This window comes from Arachis ipaensis, chromosome B1, assembly GCF_059453495.1.
Source record: "Arachis ipaensis isolate K30076 ecotype BB chromosome B1, ASM5945349v1, whole genome shotgun sequence".
Classification (NCBI taxonomy): Eukaryota; Viridiplantae; Streptophyta; class Magnoliopsida; order Fabales; family Fabaceae; genus Arachis; species Arachis ipaensis.
This window is the reverse complement of record NC_142436.1, coordinates 82764423-82780526: the sequence shown is the minus strand read 5'-3', so window position 1 is coordinate 82780526 and position 16104 is coordinate 82764423. Positions and strand designations below refer to the sequence as shown.

The following is a 16104-nucleotide window of genomic DNA, read 5'->3' as shown; positions in this document are numbered from 1 at the left end:
GATTTTCTTCTGTATTCCTTGGGAGAGTGCTAGGAGGGATTTCAGTGATCCTTTTACTCAGCTGGCCCACTTGTGCTTCCAAATTTCTAATGGAAGACCTTGTTTCATTCATGAAACTCATAGTGGCCTTAGATAGATCAGAGACTAAGTTTGCTAAGCTAGATGGGTTCTGCTCAGAATTCTCTGTCTGTTGCTGAGTGGATGATGGAAAAGGCTTGCTATTGCTAAACCTGTTTCTTCCACCATTATTAAAGCCTTGTTGAGGAAATTGTGATTACACTTTGATTATGTGAAATTCATTGCTCTTCCTTTCCCTGGTAATGGCGCCAAAAACATGATGTCAATACCATGGTTCACAACTTCGCACAACTAACCAGCAAGTGCACTGGGTCATCCAAGTAATACCTTACGTGAGTAAGGGTCGAATCCCACGGAGATTGTTGGTATGAAGCAAGCTATGGTCACCTTGCAAATCTCAGTCAGGCAGATATAACATAATAATGAGGTTTTCAAAATTAATTAATAAAATAGGGATAGAAATACTTATGTAAATCACTGGTGAGAATTTTAGATAAGCGAATAGAGATGCTTTCGTTCCTCTGAACCTCTGCTTTCCTACTATCTTCATCCAATCAGTCTTACTCCTTTCCATGGCTGGCTTTATGTGATACATCACCACTGTCAATGGCCACTTTCGGTCTTCTCTCGAGAAAATGATCCAAATGCCCTGTCACGGCACGGCTAATCGTCTGGAGGCATCACCCTTGTCAATGGTTTCATCTTATCCTCTCAGTGAACATGGTCAACGCACCCTGTCACGGCACGGCTATTCATCTGTCGGTTCTCGATCATGCTGGAATAGGATTTACTATCCTTTTGCGCCTGTCACTACGCCCAGCAATCGCGAGTTTGAAGCTCGTCACAGTCATTCAATCATTGAATCCTACTCGGAATACCACAGACAAGGTTTAAACCTTCCAGATTCTCTTGAATGCCGCCATCATTCTAGCTTACACCACGAAGACTCCGATTAAGAGATCTAAGAGACACTCATTCAATCGAAAGTAGAACGGAAGTGGTTGTCAGGCACGCGTTCATGGGGAATGATGATGATTGTCACGTTCATCACATTCAGGTTGAAGTGCGAATGAATATCTTAGAAGCGAAATAAGATGAATTGAATAGAAAACAGTAATACTTTGCATTAATCTTTGAGGAACAGCAGAGCTCCACACCTTAATCTATGGAGTGTAGAAACTCTACCGTTAAAAATACATAAGTGAAAGGTCCAGGCATGGCCGAGATGGCCAGCCCCCAAAACGTGATCACAGGATCAAAATACGATCCAGGATCTCTAATATAATAGTAAAAGGTCCTATTTATAATAAACTAGCTACTAGGGTTTACAGAAGTAAGTAATTGATGCATAAATCCACTTCCGGAGCCCACTTGGTGCGTGCTTGGGCTGAGCTTGAGTGTTGCACGTGTAGAGATCCTTCTTGGAGTTGAATGCCACCTTTTGTGCCATTTTGGGCGTTGAACTCCACTTTGTAACTTGTTTCTGGCACTGGACGCTAGAATTGGGCAGAGAGCTGGCGTTGAACGCCAGTTTGCGTCGTCTAAACTTGGGAAAAGTATGGACTATTATATATTTCTGGAAAGACCTGGATGTCTACTTTCCAATGCAATTGGAAGCGTGGCATTTCGAGTTCTGTAGCTCCATAAAATCCACTTTGAGTGCAGGGAGGTCAGAATCCAACAGCATCAGCAGTCCTTCTTCAACCTCTGAATCTGATTTTTGCTCAAGTCCCTCAATTTCAGCCAGAAAATACCTGAAATCACAGAAAAACACACAAACTCATAGTAAAGTCCAGAAATGTGAATTTAACATAAAAACTAATGAAAACATCCCTAAAAGTAACTCGATCCTACTAAAAACATACTAAAAACAATGTCAAAAAGCGTATAAATTATCCGCTCATCAGTAGCTTTTTGCCTCTTGAATAGTTTTGGCATCTCACTTTATCCCTTGAAGTTCCGAATGATTGGCATCTATAGGAACTTAGAATTTAGATAGTGTTATTGATTCTCCTAGTTCAGTATGTTGATTCTTGAACACAGCTACTTTATGAGTCTTGGCCGTGGCCCTAAGCACTTTGTTTTCCAGTATTACCACCGGATACATAGATGCCACAGACACATAACTGGGTGAACCTTTTCAGATTGTGAGTCAGCTTTGCTAAAGTCTCCAATTAGAGGTGTCCAGGGTTCTTAAGCACACCCTTTTTTTGCTTTGGACCTTGACTTTAACCGATCAGTCTCAAGCTTTTGGCTTGACACCTTCACGCCACAAGCACATGGTTAGGGACAGATTGGTTTAGCCGCTTAGGCCAGGATTTTATTCCTTTAGGCCCTCCTCTCCACTGATGCTCAAAGCCTTGGATCCTTTTTATTACCCTTGCCTTTTGGTTTTAAGGGCTGTTGGCTTTTTGCTCTTGCCTTTTGGTTTAAAGAGCTTTTGGCTTTTTCTGCTTGCTTTTTCTTTTTCTTTCTCTTTTTTTTTGCCATTTTTTTCTTTTTTTTTTTTGCAAGCTTTTGTATTCACTGCTTTTTCTTGCTTCAAGAATCAATTTTACGATTTTTTAGATTATCAATAACATTTTTCCTTTTTCATCATTCTTTCAAGAGCTAACATATTTAACATTCATAAACCACAAATTCAAAAGATATATGCACTATTCAAGCATTCATTCAGAAAACAAAAAGTATTGTCACGACATCAAAATAATTAAACTAATTTCAAGGATGAATTCGAAACCATATACTTCTTGTTCTTTTGTTTTTAGAACAGTTTTTATTTAAGAGAGGTGATGGATTCATAGGATATTCATAGCTTTAAGACATAGACACTTAAATACTAATGATCATGTAATAACACACAAACATAAATAAAACATAAAGCATAGTAAACGAAAAACAGGAAAATAAGAACAAGGAGATTAAGGAACGGGTCCACCTTAGTGAGGGTGGCGTCTTCCTCTTCTTGAAGAACCAATGGTGCTCTTGAGCTCCTATATGTCCCTTCCTTGTCTTTGTTGCTCCTCCCTCATAGCTTTTTGATCTTTTCTAATCTCATGGAGGATGATGGAGTGCTCTTGGTGCTCAATCCTTAGTTGTCCCATGTTGGAACTTAATTCTCCTAGGGAGGTGTTGATTTGCTCCCAATATTTTTGTGGAGGAAAGTGCATCCCCTAAGGCGTCTCAGGGATTTCATGGTGAGAAATTTCCTCATGCTCTTGTTGAGGTCCATGATCTCTTGTTTGCTGCATCCTTTTCTTAGTGATGGGCTTATCCTCATCAATAAGGATGTCTCCCTCTATGTCAATCCTAGCCAAATTGCAGAGGTGGCAAATGAGGTGAGGAAAGGCTAACCTTGCCAAAGTGGATGACTTGTCAGCCACCTTGTAGAGTTCTTGAGGTATAATCTCATAAACCTCTACTTCCTCCCCAATCATGATACTATGGATCATGTTGGCCCGGTCTACAGTAACTTCATGGTTCCTAGTGATCCATGCGTTTGCATAGAACTCTTGAACCATTAAGATCCCGACTTGTTGAATGGGGTTGGTGAGAACTTCCCAACCTCTTCTTTGGATCTCAAGTCGGATCTCCGGATACTCATTCTTTTTGAGCTTCAAAGGAACCTCAGGGATCACTTTCTTCTTGGCCACAACTTCATAGAAGTGGTCTTTATGGACCTTTGAGATGAATCTCTCTATCTCCCATGACTCAGAGGTGGAAGCAATTGCCTTCCCTTTCCTCTTTCTTGAGGATTCTCTAGCCTTAGGTGCCATTGATGGTTATGGAAAAACAAAAAGCAATGCTTTTTACCACACAAAACTTAAAATGTTTGCTCGTCCCCGAGCAAAAGAAGAAAGAAAGAAGGAGAAGAAGAAAAAGAATGGAGGAGAGGGAGAGAGGTATGTATTCGGCCGAGGGTAAGAAGAAAGGGTTGTGTTGTGTGAAAATGAAGAAGGAATGAGGGGTTTATATAGGGGTGGGGGAAGGTTTAGGGTTCGGCCATTAGGGTTGGGTTTGGGAGGGAAAAGAGTTTGAATTTTGGAGGTAGGTGGGGTTTTTGGGGAAGAGAGGATGGATGTGAATGGTGAAGAGGTGATGGGGAAGAGTGATTGAGGTGATTGGTGAAGGGTATATGGGGAAAAGAGTTATGAAAATGTGTGAAGAGGAGAGAAGAAGTGGTGGGGATCCTGTGGGATCCACAGATCCTGTGGGGTCAAGGACTTAACATCCCTGCTCCAATTAGGCGTGTAAAACGCCCTTGCTGTGCAATCCTGGCGTTTAACGCCAGACTGTTGCCTGTTTTTGGCGTTAAACACCCAAAAGTAGCCTGTTTCTGGCGTTTAACACCAGGTAGATGCTTGTTTCTGGCGTTAAATGCCATCTTGGTGCTTGTTTCTGGCGTTTAACGCCAGGTAGATGCTTGTTTCTGGCGTTTAAACGCCAGAATGCTCCTCCTCCAGGGTGTGCTGTTTTTAATACTGTTTTTCATTTTGTTTTTTCTTTTTTTGATTTTTTGTAGTTTTTGTGACTCCACATGATCATCAACCTAATAAAATACGAAATAGAAAAAAAAATAAGATAAAATAGATATAATTAAATGACATTGGGTTGCCTCCCAACAAGCGCTTCGTTAATGTCAGTAGCTTGACAGTGAGCTCTCATGGAGCCTCACAGATGTTTAGAGCATTGTTGGGACCTCCCAACACCAAACTTAGAGTTTGAATGTGGGGGTTCAACACCAAACTTAGAGTTTGGTTGTGGCCTCCCAACACCAAACTTAGAGTTTGACTATGGGGGCTTTGGTTGAATCTGCAGTGAGAGAAGCTTTTCATGCTTCCTCTCCATGGTTACAGAAGGAGATCCTTGAGTTTTAAACATAAGGTAGTCCTCATTCAGTTGAAGGATCAACTCTCTTCTGTCCACATCAATCACAGCTTTTGCTGTGGCTAGGAAGGGTCTTCCAAGGATGATGGATTCATCCTCATCCTTCCCAGTGTCTAGGATTATGAAATTAGCAGGGATGTAAAGGCCTTCAACCTTTACTAACACGTCCTCTACTTGTCCATAAGCCTGTTTTCTTGAGTTGTCTACCATCTCCAATGAGATTCTGGCAGCTTGCACCTCAAAGATCCCATGTTTCTCCATTACAGAGAGTGGCATTAAGTTTATGCCTGACCCCAGGTCACACAGAGCCTTCTCAAAGGTCATGGTACCTATGTTACAGGGAATTAAGAATTTACCAGGATCCTATTTCTTTTGAGGTAATTTTTGCCTTTCCAATGCATTTAGTTCATTGGTGAGCAAGGGAGGTTCATCTTCCCAAGTCTCATTACCAAATAATTTGGCATTCAGCTTCATGATTGCACCAAGGTACTTAGCAACTTGCTCTTTAGTAACGTCTTCATTCTCTTCAGAAGAAGAATACTCATCAGAGCTCATGAAGGGCAGAAAGAGGTTCAATAAAATCTCTATGGTCTCTAGATGAGCCTCAGATTCCTTTGGTTCCTCAAAGAAAAACTCCTTATTGGTCACTGAACATCCCAGGAGGTCTTCCTCACTAGGATTCACGTCCTTCTCCTCCCTTGTAGGTTCGGCCATGATGGTCAAATCAATGGCCTTGCACTCTCTCTTTGGATTTTCTTCTGTTGCTTGGGAGAGTACTAGGGGGAGTTTCAGTGACCCTTTTACTCAGCTGGCCCACTTGTGCCTCCAAATTTCTAATGGAGGACCTTGTTTCATTCATAAAACTGAAAGTGGCCTTAGATAGATCAGAGACTATGTTTGCTAAGCTAGATGGATTCTGCTCAGAATTCTCTGTCTGTTGCTGAGTGGGTGATGGAAAAGGCTTGCTATTGCTAAACCTGTTTCTTCCACCATTATTAAAGCCTTGTTGAGGCTTTTGTTGATCCTTCCATGAGAAATTTGGATGATTTCTCCATGAGGGATTATAGGTATTCCCAAAGGGTTCCCCCATGCAATTCACCTCTGCTATTGCAGGATTCTAAGGATCATAAGCTTCTTCTTCAGAAGATGCCTCTTGAATTCTGTTGGATGCAGCTTGCAATCCATTCAGACTCTGAGAAATCATATTGACTTGATGAATCAATATTTTATTCTGAGCCAATATGGCAATCAGAGTATCAATTTCAAGAACTCCCTTCCTCTGAGGCGTCCCATTACTCACAGGATTTCTTTCAGAAGTGTACATGAACTGGTTATTTGCAATCATGTTAATGAGTTCTTGAGCTTCTGCAGGCGTTTTCTTTAGGTGAATGGATCCACCTGCAGAATGGTCCAATGACATCTTTGATAACTCAGACAGACCATCATAGAATATATCCAGGATGGTCCATTCTGAAAGCATGTCAGAAGGACACTTTTTGGTCAATTCCTTGTATCTCTTCCAAGCTTCATAGAGAGATTCACCTTCTTTTTGTCTGAGGGTTTGAACATCCACTCTAAGCTTGCTAAGCTTTTGAGGAGGAAAGAACTTGGCTAAGAAAGCCGTGACCAGCTTATCCCAAGAGTTTAGGCTATCTTTAGGTTGAGAGTCCAACCATATTCTAGCTCTGTCTCTTACAGTAAACGGGAAAAGCATAAGCATGTAGACCTCGGAGTCAACCCCATTGGTCTTAACAGTATCACAGATCTGCAAGAACTTAGTTAAGAACTGAAAAGGATCTTCTGATGAAAGTCCATGAAACTTGCAATTCTGTTGCATCAGAGAAACTAGTTGAGGCTTTAGCTCAAAATTGTTTGCTCCAATGGCAGGGATTGAGATGCTTCTTCCATGTAAGTTGAAATTTGGTGTAGTAAAGTCACCAAGCATCTTCCTTACATTGTTATTATTTTCCGCCAATGCCTCTTTTTTTTCTAAATTTTCAGTCAGATTTTCTCCAGAGAGTTGTGCTTTAGCTTTCTCTTCAGAGTTCTTTCAGGTTCAGGATCATCTTCAACAAGAATGTTCTTATCCTTGTTCCTGCTCATATGAAAAAGAAGAGAACACAAAAGAAAATATGGAATCCTCTATGTCACAGTATAGAGATTCCTTATGTAAGTATAAGAAGAGAAGAGTAGCAAAAGAAAAAGATAAGAATCCAAACACAGGGGAGAGGAGTGGCTTCGAATTTTCGAGTGAAAGAGTGGTGTTAGTAGATAAATAAATAAATAGAAGGGGATGAGAGATAAGAGAATTCGAAAATTAAATAAAATAAAATAAAAATATTTTTGTTTTTAATTTAAAATCAAAGTTAGAATTCGAAAATAAGAAGGAAAAATGAAACTAATTTAAATTGAAATTTTAAACAATTAGTTAATTAAAATTGAATTTTGAAAAAGAGGAAGGGATTTTTGAAAATTAGAGAGAGAGTTAGTTAGGTAGTTTTGAAAAAGATAAGAATCAAACAAAAAGTTAAGTGGTTAATTGAAAAAGATTTGAAAAACAAATTTTGAAAAGATAAGAAGTTAGAAAAGATTTTGAAATTAATTTTGAAAAAGATGTGATTGAAATTTATTTTGAAAAATATTTGAAAAAGAAATTTAAAAAGATTTGATTTTGAAAATTAAAGTTGATTACTTGACTAACAAGAAACTAAAAAGATATGATTTAAAATTTAAAGATTGAACCTTTCTTACTAGGCAAGTAACAAACTTAAAATTTTTTGAATCAATCACATTAATTGTTAGTAAAGATTTTGAAATTATGAAACAAAATAAGAAAAAGTTTTTGAGAATCAAATTGAAATTTTCAAAAATATAAAAGAAAAAGTGAAAAAGGTTTTATTTTTGAAAAATATTTGAAAAAGATAGAATTTTTAAATTGAAAATTTGATTTGACTCATAAGAAACAACTAGATTTTAAAATTTTTTTAAAACGTCAAGTCAAATATTCGAATTTTATGAGAAGAAAAGGGAAAGATATTTTTTTGATTTTTGAATTTTTAATGATGGAAGAGAAAAACATGACAAAGACTCAATGCATGAAAGTTTTGGATCAAAACAAATGATGCATGCAAGAACACTATGAATGTCAAGATGAACGCCAAGAACACTTTGAATGTCAAGATGAACACCAAGAACTTAATTTTGAATCTTTTTAAGAAAAGAAAAACATGCAAGACACCAAACTTAGAAATTTTCAAACTTTAGACACTAACAAATTGAAAATGCATATGAAAAACAAGAAAAGACACAAAACAAGAAAATATGAAGATCAAACATGAAGACTTACCAAGAACAACTTGAAGATCATGAAGAATACAATGCATGAATTTTCAAAAAATGCAAGAAAGAGATAAACATGCGATTGACACCAAACTTATGACTTGACACTAGATTCAAGCAAGAAACATCAAACTATTTTTTTGATTTTTATGATTTTATTAAAAAAATTTTTTTTTGGTATTTTTTTCGAAAATTAATTTTGAAAAAGAAAATAAGGATTTCAAAATTTTTAATAGGAATTCCAGGAATCTTACAATGTTAGTCTAAAGCTTCAGTCCAGGAATTAGACATGGCTCACTAGCCAGCCAAGCTTTCAGTGAAAGCTCCAGTCCAAAACACTAGACATGACCAATAGCCAGCCAAGCTTTAGCAGATACAAATCAGACATACAACAGATGATACTTCATTCAACTTGCTTCTGTGCTGACGAGTGGAAGCCTCGGTCCAAAGGAGTTAGACATGGCTTTACAGCCAGCCAGGATTCAACATGTTTCATGAAACTTTAGAATTCCTTCTTAAAAATTCTGAAGAACATAGAATAATTTATATTTTTTTTCAAAAATAAATAAAAGTAAAAATCTTAAAAATAAAATAAAATTACCTAATCTGAGCAACAAGATGAACCGTCAGTTGTCCAAACTCGAACAATCCCCAGCAACGGCGCCAAAAACTTGGTGCACGAAATTGTGATCATCAACAATGGCACCAAAGACTTGGTACTTTCAAACGTGAATCACACTTTGTCACAACTTCGCACAACTAACCAGCAAGTGCACTAGGTCGTCCAAGTAATAAACCTTATGTGAGTAAGGGTCGATCCCACGGAGATTGTCGGCCTGAAGCAAGCTATGGTCACCTTGTAAATCTCAGTCAGGTGGATTCAAATGGTTTTAGAGATTTGATAAGTAAAAGATAAATAAAACGTAAAATAAAGATAGAGATACTTATGTAATTCATTGGTGAGAATTTCAGATAAGCGTATAGAGATGCTTTTGTTCCTTCTGAACCTCTGCTTTCCTGCTGTCTTCATCCATTCCTTCATACTCCTTTCCATGGCAAGCTGTATGTTGGAAATCACCATTGTCAATGGCCACATCCCATCCTCTCAGTGAAAATGGTCCAATGCGCTGTCACTACATGGCTAATCATCTGTCGGTTCTCGATCATACTGGAATAGGATTCAATGATCCTTTGGCGTCTGTCACTACGCCCAGCACTCGCGAGTTTGAAGCTCGTCACTGCCATCCCTTCCCAGATCCTACTCGGAATACCACAGACAAGGTTTAGACTTTCCAGATCTCAAGAATGGTCGTCCATGGATTCTAACTTATACCATGAAGATTCTAATATCTCGGACTTGGTCCCCTGTATTAGATACCTAAGAGATACTCATTCTATCTCATCTTCATGTAGAATGGAAGTGGTTGTCAAGCACGCGTTCATAGGTGAGAATGGTGATGAGCGTCACATAATCATCACATTCATCATGTTCTTGGGTGTGAATGAATATCTTAGAATAGGAATAAGCTTGAATTGAATAGAAAAATAATAGTACTTTGCATTAATTCATGAGGAACAGCAGAGCTCCACACCTTAATCTATGGTGTGTAGAAACTCTACCGTTGAAAATACATAAGTTATGATGGTCCAGGCATGGTCAAATGGCTGGCCCCATAAAGGTCTAAGATAGCATAAAACTGATCAAAGATGTCTAATACAATAGTAAAAGGTCCTATTTATATCAGACTAGTTACTAGGGTTTACAGAAATGAGTAATTGATGCAGAAATCCACTTCCGGGGCCCACTTGGTGTGTGCTTGGGCTGAGCGTTGAGCTTTACATGTGTAGAGGCTTCTCTTGGAGTTGAACGCCAGTTTGTAACCTGTTTCTGGCATTTAACTCCACTTTGCAACCTGTTTCTGCCGTTTAACTCCAGAATAGGGCAGGAAGCTGGCGTTGAACGCCAGTTTGCGTCATCTAAACTCAAGCAAAGTTTGGACTATTTTATATTGCTAGAAAGCCCTGGATGTCTACTTTCCAACGCAATTGAGAGCACACCATTTGGAGTTCTGTAGCTCCAGAAAATCCACTTTGTGTGTAGGGAGGTCAGAATCCAACAGCATCTGCAGTCCTTCTTCAACCTCTGAATCTGATTTTTGCTCAAGTCCCTCAATTTCAGCCAGAAAATACCTGAAATCGCAGAAAAATACACAAACTTGTAGTAAAGTCCAGAAATGTGATTTTTATTTAAAAACTAATAAAATTATATTAAAAACTAACTAAATCATACTAAAAACTATGTAAAAACAATGCCAAAAAGCGTATAAATTATCCGCTCATCACATAGCCTTTTGTCCAAAGTAATGCTTGATTGAAAAACGAAGTGCATTGCTCAAAAACCTCAAGGAACAAGTGGCTATGTCTATGGTCGTTGATGCTAAACACATGAACAAGATTGATCAATTCACAGAGGAAACAATGCATGTACTGCTGCAACAGTACCAAACCGAGTTCAAAATTTATGAGGTTAAGGCTTCTTTGGTGTTTAAGGAAAAATAATTGAGCAATAAGTACATGTTGCAACAATTCAGCATGCTGTTCACTTGCAAAATGCATTAAACAGAATAAGTTTCAGCTTGCAATGGTAGTTTGATATGTAAGTACGAATAATCAAATAAGTGCTTAGCTAACAGTGCATTTAATGGAATCTAATATGCATAAGAGCAAGAACACCAGCAGAGCTGACAAAGCTATAAGTTTCAGGTTCAAAATAGTGTTCAAGCAGAAATGCAGAGTGCACAACAATTCCATCTCAGACAGCATTTAAAGTACACTGGTGTTTTTGCACAATCAGAAAACAACAATGCTGAATTAAAACAAAATTCAAAATCTGTGTTGATCAGACACAGAAGATGAGTCAAAAAATTCATTCAGCATTTCAATAAGCGTATCCTGTGCAAAAGTTATGAGCAGCAATCACAATTTCAATATACATTGCAGTAAGCATAGTTCAGTATTATTATAATCCAGACATAGCAACATTCAGGGTTCAGTTAAAAAAATGACATCAAACAGTCCAGAAAGAAATCCAGGATACTCAAGCAGCATCACATATATTCAATCCGAAAAAGAGAGGTCATCTAACCGAATGCCTCCTAATCCACTAAAGCAAAATTAAAGACAAAATTAAAAGGAAGCAGTAAAATAAAGCGGCAAAAAAATGGAACAGAAACGAAATGAAACCTGGAAGCAGATAGAGAAGGAAAGCTGAAGGAAGGTTGGGTGAAACAGAGAGGGGTGTAGCGGCACAGAGGACCGCCGCTGCTGGTGGTTGCTCGGTGGACAGAGAGGCGCGGCCTAGGGCAGTGCTGGCGCAGAGCAGCACGAAACAGGGACAGGGGAAGAGAGAGAGAGAGAGAGAAAGAGAGAGAGAGAGAGAGAGAGAGAGAGAGAGAGATAGAGAGAGAGAGAGAGAGAGAGAGAAAAGAAGAAAGAAAGAAGGGAAGAGAGAGAGAGAGAGAGCGAGTGGCAGCAATGGCGGGGAGGTCGCCAGCGGTGGTTGGCCGTGGGGTGGAGGGAGAAGAGGGGTTGGGTGAGGGAACGTTGGGTAAGAGAAAAGGAGGAGAAGGGGTTGGAGAAAAGTAGTGAAATGAAGGACGAGCCCCTGATCTTTTCGAATTAACATTCGAAAAGTGACCTATGCGGACGCACACAGGAGAGAAAGAGGGGGGTATGCGCGCACACCGAGTCGTGCGGGCGCTGCGACCAGGAGGTGAAACGCAACCTGTGCGGGCGCACAAGGTTGTGCGAGCGCTGCCAGCAGGAGGTGAAACGCAACCTGTGCGGGTGCACACTTGGTGTGCGGACGCACAGAGGAGGAAGAAGGGTTAGGTGCATGCGCACAGCTTGTGCGTGCGCTGCGACTAGGGGGTGTTGTTCAAGCTGTGCGGGCGCACAGAGGGTGTGCGCTCGCACAAGGAATGTTTTTTTTTTGAACTGTGCGGTCGCACGCATGGTGTGCGGACATATAGAAGGGGGAAAAGGAGGTGGTGTGCACACGCACAAGCTGTGCGTGTGCTATGAACAGAACAAGTTTTTGGGGGCATGCGGGCGCGCGCTCCTGTGCGGGCGCTCAAAGATGGGAAAACAGGGGAGCTGTGCGCACGCACAAGGCTGTGCGGGCGCACAGGTCTCTGTTCCTGCAAGAAAATTTTTGGTTCTAAGGCACCAATATTGACATCGTAAACAGGTTTTCAAGCCCCAAAACATCATTGAACTCCCAAAAATACATTATTTTACCAGAACCACTCAACAAACATCAAAATAAAACAACTAACCAAGCAAACTAACCAATTATTCATGAAACAAAAGCTAAAAGAGAGAAGGTTAGAAGGATATTACCGCTGTAGGGTGTCTCCCACCTAGCACTTTGGTTTATAGTCCTAAGTTGGACTTGGTGAGGAGATCCTTGTTAGGGCGGCTTATGCTTCCATTCCTCCTTGAATCTCCAACTGAGTTTGCTATTGATTCGACCTCCGGGGTCCCAATTAAGTTGCATCAAACTCATAAGAGACTTCAAGCTAGCAGCGAGGATCCTTAAGTATTAATTCTTGCAATTAATGCTCGGATCCCATACTTGAGTTCCTCCATCACCATTGACATGCTTGTGCATTCCCCGGAATCCACTAAAGTGACTCTTGCACCAAAATTGAGCTCCAAATGTTGAGTTGCCTCCTTTGATGAACGTCCCATTTCTTAGCCAATCAACATTCTTCTCTTCAGCATCCACTACTCCAAGAAAGGTTCGAAGTTGACTGTCCGTTTCTAAAACAGCATATTGGTGTGGGCCTAGAGATCTTGTTAGAGAAGTCTTCACCCACTCAATTTGCTCTTGCACAACTAACTTCACTTCTTGGAAACTAATATCTTCCTCAACCCCTTTTGAATCTTCTTCATCATCACTCAAGTCAAAGATTGGAGGTTGTGTGAAGTCCACATGAACGACTCCTTCCAAATCCAATAAAGGAGGTTCACGAAGGTCATAGAAGGAATTACCCACGTTGGACAAAAAATCTTGAATGATGGAATCCTCTTGATCAATTCCTATCCACTCTTCATTTATCTCCTCTTGTACCTCATTTTGTGACTTGACATCTTCTACTTGATTTTGCAATTCTTCTTCCACTCCACACATTTCACTTGGTTCCACACATTCACCCACTAGAGTTTCTTGCTTGTGGCATGAACACAATGAAGCTAAATGACCCAAAGTCTTGGCTAAGGTAGACATGACTTGCTCTTGCTTCTTCTGGAACTCTTGTTGTTCTTGAATGAGCACTAAAAATACTTCTTGTGTGGCTTGATCCATATATGAAGATGAGGATTGAGGTGATGAAGGTTGACAATCAAACTCATGTGAGTAAGGGTTTTGTATGTAGTGAGGGTGTGGTGAGTAAGATTGGTGACTATAAAGGTAAGTGTTTGGGTTCCATTGGGGTGCATTATGGCAATGGTGTGAAAAAGTCATTAAGAAAAAATAAACAAAAACCTACTAACAAAAGCGAACAAACAACCAAAAAGAGATATTTATACTATTAACATATTCACAACAACCAAAAGATATAACACCGTTTGCAATCCCCGGCAACGGTGCCAAATTTGATATCGAGTATTTTTATTTGCCGATTTAGGATCAAGAATCAATTCGTTAGTAGCATAGTCCAAACCAACAATGAATTCTCTTAATCAAATGTTAAATTCGAATCAAAACATATAACCGAGAGTACTTAAACCTCGGTCGTTCTCCCTAGGAATGCAAATGAAATGCTACTTCTTTTGGTTTTGAAGAGGACAAAAGGGGTCTTGTGCAATTAAAGAATGAAAGATTAAAAGAACTAAGCAATGAGCAAAATTTTAATTAATGCAAACAAGGGTAAATAGCATCAAAACTAGTGAAAATGCTACAAATGCAATAAAGAGCCTTGACTTGGGCATGAGTACCCAAGGAATCCTATCATGGTCGTAACCACAACTATGGTAATTATCATGAGTCAATCTCGCCTAGTCAACCCCAACCATCGAGGAGTAAGTCAAGCAAGCATAATTGACCTTAATCCATAAGTCCTAACCAACTCACCAAACTAGTTGATAAAAGGTTAGCGTCAATGGAAATAAGGGTCAACTAACTACCCAAAAATTACCACTAAATGTCGGACATTATGACTCTAGTATCCTAGAAACTCAAACCACAAGCCAAGGTGGGAAAAATCTACTCAAAATCTAGAGTTGGCATTTTCACAAACACCTTGTGTGCATAAAAGTAAAACATGGAGAATTGCAAAGTAAAATGTAAAACTATAACAAACTATCAACAAAACCAAACATAAATAAGCAATCAAACTTAAAGGAAGCATGAAATGTAAAATTCATCAATCAAAACTTCAAGAAACACAAAATTTCAATATGAACAAAGTAACTTGAACCAAGAGAAATTGAAAGTAAAAGTACTTGCATTAAAGAGGGAATTGAGAGTACTTACAATTAAAGAAGTAAAATCAAAATCAAAGCTTGCTATAAAATGCTACAATGGAAATTGCTAAACCTTAGGAGAGCTCTTCTACTCTACACTACTCCTACTCCTAATTACTATGAAAACTATCTAAAAATTGCTCCAATGCTTCCCCCCTTTGATAAGTGTTGAAGTTTCCTTTATATAGCACTCCAAAATAGCATTTCAGCCTCCCAAAAATGAGCCAAGGGCCTCAGAAATCGCAAAGCACGTGCATCATTAATGAAATAATGTGTTGGGACCTGTGTGGACAAACAGACGTGTGCGTCCGCACAAGCGGCTGAAAATGGACCTGTGCATACGCACACATGGAAATCCTGCGTGTGCGCGTACACTTCGCTGTGTGTGCTTTTCCTTGTTTTCTTCAAGTTTTCTGCCTTGCACATGCTTTCTTCCACTTTTGGCTATCCATTCTTGCCTTTAAGGCCTGAAATCACTCACAAACCATATCACGGCATCGAATGGAACAAAGGTGGGATTAAATTTTCTCTATTAAAGCACAAAATTGCATGTTTTCACATTTAAGATCAAACTAGGGATTAAACACAAAAGTATGCTATTTTGGTGCTTAAGTGTGAGTTCATGTGCTAGAATCCATCTAAATTGAGTTAAAATATACCATCAAATATGGACTCATCACCTAGGCATGGCCGTGAGGCCAGCCAAGCATGAAGTTGATAAATGATGGTAAAAAGATGATAAAAAAGTTTGAATAGAATAGGAAAGACTAGTATTTATACCATCAAAGTATGGACTATTATACATTGCTGTAAAGCCCAAGATGTCTACTTTCCAACGCAATTAAGAGTGTGCCAATTGGGATTCTGTAGCTCCAGAAAATCCACTTCGAGTGCAGGGGGTTAGAATCCAACAACATCTGTAGTCCTTTCTCAGCCTCTGAATCAGACTTTTGCTCAGATCCCTCAATTTCAGCCAGAAAATACCTAAAATTGCAGAAAAACATACAAACTTATAGTAAAATCCAGAAATGTGATTTTTGCATAAAAACTAATAAAAATATAATAAAAAGTAACTAAAACATACAAAAAACTACCTAAAAACAATGCCAAAAAGCGTATAAATTATCCGCTCATCAACGCTCCACTGGGAGGAGAACCAAGCCAACCCTGACCCTCTTATTCAAGGCCGAATCCAAATCAACCCATTTCATTTAAGCACCAAAGCAAGCAAAGCCCATTGACATGACTCAAAAACACAAGAAACAGTTAGAT

The 16104-nt window shown here is 39.2% G+C and overlaps 1 non-coding gene across 1 annotated transcript; it reads left to right on the top strand.

Moving 5' to 3' along the window:
* Positions 1-6439: 6439 nt before the first annotated feature.
* Positions 6440-6547, top strand: LOC148577250 (small nucleolar RNA R71). The gene has a single exon (XR_015904340.1). It is a non-coding gene; the product is annotated as a small nucleolar RNA R71 (small nucleolar RNA).
* Positions 6548-16104: the final 9557 nt, after the last annotated feature.